This window comes from Sinocyclocheilus rhinocerous, unplaced genomic scaffold (genome assembly GCF_001515625.1).
Source record: "Sinocyclocheilus rhinocerous isolate Xijiao unplaced genomic scaffold, SAMN03320098_v1.1 scaffold5081, whole genome shotgun sequence".
Taxonomy (NCBI): domain Eukaryota; kingdom Metazoa; phylum Chordata; class Actinopteri; order Cypriniformes; family Cyprinidae; genus Sinocyclocheilus; species Sinocyclocheilus rhinocerous.
In genome coordinates this window covers 20561-26008 of record NW_015662160.1, presented here as the reverse complement: position 1 = coordinate 26008, position 5448 = coordinate 20561, and the positions used below count along the sequence as shown (strand labels likewise).

General features: G+C 35.7%; 1 protein-coding gene across 1 annotated transcript in view; it reads right to left on the bottom strand.

The window, feature by feature from the left end:
- LOC107727476 (gastrula zinc finger protein XlCGF26.1-like) overlaps window positions 1–5138 on the bottom strand; it is a 13196-nt gene extending 8058 nt beyond the window's left edge. Inside the window, exon 1 of the mRNA XM_016537347.1 lies at window positions 5068–5138. The gene's annotated coding sequence lies outside the window, so the exon portion shown is untranslated. The remainder of the gene's footprint in view (window positions 1–5067) is intronic.
- Between the last annotated feature and the right edge of the window lie 310 nt (window positions 5139–5448).

Here is a 5448-nt window from a genome sequence, read left to right as displayed (position 1 = left end):
TTAATCTTTGCAATGCAGAGGAAACACAGAAGCTGCATCTGAAGTGACATTTAGATGCATTTACACACTGTTTAACGCAGGACATCAATGTTTTAACCTGCAGTTACAAAAGCATTAATACTGTTTTGATATTTTAAACACAAAAAATAAATAAATATATATATATATATATATATATATATATATTTATTTATTTTTTGTGTTTAAAATATCAAAACAGTATTAATGCTTTTGTAACTGCAGGTTAAAACATTAATGTCCTGCATTAAACAGTGTATAAATGCATCTAAATGCCCCTTCTAATGCAGCTTCTGTGTTTTCTCTGCATTGCAAAGATTAATTTTGTCAATACTGATTTCACTTGTTTGGTAACAGCCCAAATGACTTATTTTTGCTCAAGAGCATTAAATCCACATGCCACATAGGCTGCACGATAAATCGAAATGGAATCGAGATCACAATTCGACAGAAGCTGCGATTGTCATGCGTATCTTTCAGTGAAGCACGGTTCTGTGATCAGCAGTAAATCTCCATCCAAAGGCCAGAGGGCGCTCTCGCGCTGAAACTCCAAATACGCCTCGGAGAAGTGACTAAGAACGTGACTAATAAACACACGACTACGGCAATATATGGTTTATCTGAGTTCTTATTATTATAATTTTCATTAAAATAAAGTATATTTATAATGCAATGCCTTTATCACTGCTTAAATGCTATGAAATATGTTGCGTGCCTTATTCTGTGTAAGAAGCCACATCATCTCACAGAAGGATTTATTTCAAACACTCGACTGACATTATGAAGTGAGTTTGGAGTAAAAATATGTTATTAAATGTGGTATTTTCACGTGCTTTCAGATGGAGCAGCATTTACTACACAGAGCCGTAGTTCACTGACAAGCTACGCAAACAGCTTTCATAATCGCAGAACGATTTCTTCGATTTCATAATTGCTCGATTAAATCATCTGCGATTATTTTGCGTAGCTTGTCAGTGAACTACGGCTTAGTCTCGCGTAGCCAGACCTTCAGATTGACGGCTGAAGGTCTGGAATCCATGGCAGCTTTCATTGGCCAAGGTCCACCCATGAGACTGTTTCACCGACATGTCAAACAACTAATCACAGTTCGTTTCGTTTCAGCGTCACGTTTCGGGGCGTGGAAATGTCACCACATTAACAGACAAGTGTGTAAAACTCTTGGACGTATTTTAAAGATTCTGTGCCGCGAACTAAATATTTCACATACTTTTGAAAATCCAGCGTTTAGTTGATCCTGATAAGCACTCGTCACAGTAGTAAACACAACGGCTTTATTCTTTCGTGAGGGGGTTTGGCGTCACGGCATCTTTGTTTCCAGGCGGAACGTTCTGAACGTTCGGAAATCCTGTATAATTCAACCTAGGGCTGCACAATTAATCAAATTTCTAATCGCGATTACAATTACAGATGCCACAATTACGTAATCGTTCAAAGCGGCAATTAATCGTTCAAAGTCCGCTTATGTTATCCTGCATGCTTATGTGGTTTTTTTTTCTTTCCACTGGTTATCTTAAGGGTTTTTCCATTGTCTTAATTTGAGTTTTAGCATAACATTATAATACCATGTATATTTTTTTACTTTTTATTTTAAGAAGAAACCAATCCAATATATATATTTGACATGTGAGGCTTAATACTATAGAAAAGCAATAAAAGTTTTTCAGTTAGAGTGTTTTCAGCTGGTTTATTTTCATATAAGAAATATGGCATGCAGTTGCTTCAAACATAATTCAATGTAAATTGTGATAATCGCAATTACAATTTCAAGGGAATAATCGACAATTATGAGTTTTGTTATAATTGCGCAGCCCTAATTCAACCAATCCGATGACGACTTCGAAACTCCTGAAGTGTTTCCACTTTTGTGTGCCATATGCATCAGACGTTTAGCCAACGTTCCGTGGGCATGACGTCTGAGGCTGAGACTAACTACGTCTCTGTGTAGTAAATGCTGCTCCATCTGAAAGCACGTGCTGGAGATTTACTACTAATCACAGAACCGGCTTTACTGACAAGATGCGCATGACAATCACATTCGATTAATCGTACAGCCTTACCGGAAGCTAACAATAAATTGACTTTTCAACCTATTAGATTGTGTTTTATTAACGTCTACACCTACCCCAATCCTAAACCTACCCCTTACAATAATGCAAAAATAGTAATTATTGTTGTACAGTGTGAGAAAAATTACGCTATATTGATGTGCGCATGCCCAGTAGTTTTTGCTGTATCCCTTCTAGCCTTAACCACCCCAAACCTTGTGCGAATTCCAAACAGCTTTTTTGCACCCTTAAAGGGCAATTTGGAAAGGGGACGGCATTTGTAGGGATGTTCCAAACGAAAGTGAACAACTGAATCCCTTCGAGAAGTCCGTTAGCGAAGGGAACATGCGATGGTCACTTCATGGAAGTGATTTCCGTTTGTGATCATGTGATCTTCAGTTAGGAGATCTTGAGATGCTTTTTAAAGCACAGTTGGGGTTGATTTCGAGTTCACATACAAACGTAAGTAGACTAGGCTAATTAAATTTGTCCATTTTAATGTAAGACAACATTTTTCGTCAGTGATAGAAATATGATTTAAGACAGTAGTGTAAGCACCAACAACTGATGAAGTACTGAATGCTGCACGCACGCGCAGCGTTGTCAAGGTAACATTTGGTCAGTCATTCCCTTCGCCAAAGGAGTTCCAAACGCTTATACGAGACAGTAATGCCCTACACCCTTCAAAGAACACACTTCAAGGGCTCTGCCCTTTGAAGGGAGTAGGGCATAGGGATACTCACTTCTGTTTGGAATTCACCCCTTATTTCTTCTGTCGTAAAAGTTTAGAAAAAATAAAAGTTTTGTTTTGAACAGTTGTTGTTGCTTGCGGTGATTCGAGCTCTTCGAATCACTGAATCATTTTGTGAATTAACTGGTTCAATTGACCCTGAGCTCCGTTTCTCTCATCCTTGCTTGCAAGAGACTGAATTCGTTTTTACGATAAATTGATTTACGATATAGGGATCGAAATAAGACGCGCTTTTTGTTACTCATGTGGATGCGCTTTACTCACAAACATAACGTTCATTAATGTTAGATAAAGCATTACAATGTTATATTCAATAATTGATTATTCGTTTTACAGTTCTTGCAAAAAACGATAAAATTATTTCTTCTTCTTGTAGCGTTTACTGGCGGTGGGCAAGCCAACTTTTGGTGCATTACCGTCACCAACTGAACTGGAGTGTGGAGTGACAATGAGAAGGCTTTATAAAAAAAATAAAAAAAATTACATACAATTATTCCTTATATTCTCATGAATTATTAGATAACTTATTATCATTCTTCTAAATTTTCTATTACCTAATATTAGTTCTAAAGTCATATTATTTGCACCTTCTTATTGTATCTTTGTTTCAAGCATCTGTCTCTCTTTACTATATGCTCTACACTGTAATAAAATATGCTCAACTGTTTCAATTTCGCCACAAGACCTACATAATCCAGAAGGATGTTTCCGGATTTTATGTAAATTTCCATTTAAAGATGAATGTCCTAATCTTAATCTTGCTATTATTACTTCTTCTCTTCTTTTAAAATCACTTACAGTCTCATTATTTTGAAATCCTACTTTCTTTTGGATTTTATACAAATGTCTACCTGTCTTCTCCGTATCCCATTTATGTTGCCAAGATTTAGTTGAACAGTTTGCTTAATAATTGTTTTTGCTTCTGCTTTGCTGATGTTTACATCAATTTCTACATTATTTTTATTCAACGATCTCTTAGCATGTTTATCTGCCATCTCGTTTCCATCTATTCCAACATGTGCTGGGATCCATAAAAATGAAACAACCCTGTCATGAGCATGAAGTCTATATAGCAGTTGCATGATTTCTATAATAATATCTTGTCTGCAATTTGATTGCCCCGACTGAATACTTCTTAGAGCCGCCAGTGAATCTGAGCATAAAACTGCTTTCTTAGTCTGTGTGTCTTCCAACCAATGTAAAGCTAAAACAATAGCAATCAACTCTGTAGTAAATACAGATAAGTAGTCTTGTGTTCTTTTTGCAATAATTACTTCTTGTTGTGGTATGACTATTGCTATTCCCGTCTTATTAGATTCTGGATATTTTGATCCATATGTATAAATTTGTACATTGTCATAGTATAACCGTTCAATATAATGATTTACTTCATTAATTGCACCACTATTTGATTTTTCCACTTCTAGTAGATACAGGTCTATTGCAGGCATTTTAAATAACCACGGTGGGAGTGCAGATATAGGCACTGCATCACTATATTTCCTATTCACTAAATCCATTGTTTGTGCCATTTCTTCTGCTATCCAACCAATGCTTTTTATATTTGCTCTCTCATGTTCCCAGCATTCTTCAAAAAATGTTTACTGTTGTGGCCTTTTAAAGATACCCAGTAAACCATTTTTAATTGCATTTCAACATTTACATTAGATATTTCAACATGCTATTAAACTGTTGTCAGTCAAGTTGTCATTTAAAATCTGAACATCATTGGTAATGTTATTATTTTAGTGATTATGCAAACAAAAAGCCATTTTATTTGTTGTTTGTTGATTTTTAAATATAAAACGTGCTGAAGTGATTTATGTGTCAGTACTTTTTGAACATCTCCAGCACATTTTAACAATACCGTGATAATACTGATAACCGTGATCATTTTGGTCACTATAACCGTGATAAGAAATTTCCATACCGTTACATCAAGTGCCTGCTGAACTTTCTTAACGGTTTAAGTTATATTTCTACCTCTTTTCCAAAGTGCACCATCATCTTCATATATTGACTTCCCCATTCCTTTTTCCACCTCATTAAATATATCATTGATCATTATATTAAATAGAAGGGGACTACAAACACTTCCTTGTGGAGTCCCATTTTCAACTGCATACACCCTAGAGTATGATTTTCCCACTCTAACCTGAATTGTCCGGTCAGATAAACTTATTTGAACTGGTTGCACGGATTTAAACACTGCTTAATGGTTAAAACACAAACCTTTCTTCAGGCGAATCGCAACAGATGCTGGAGCACAGCGCAGCCTTATGACATCACATCGCCAGATCAAAATAAAAGTCCTTTTCTTTTTCTTGCATTTGCAACTTGAAATGATTGCATACCGCCACCTACTGTACAGGAGTGTGTAGAGGAACTTGGCAGATACTTTACTTAAAAACATTTAAAAAATCACAAATTTTCAACAATTCCTAAATTCTTATTAATCCTGAATTTTTAAGGAATATAAACAAAGCTTTGAGTCTGTTTCTTTCCATCCCTTGTTCTCTAAGAATATCTTCAATTTCATTTCCATCTTCCATTTCTGTCTGTATTCATGGTATTTAATGCATCTAAATAAGACATGTTCTACATCTTCCTTAG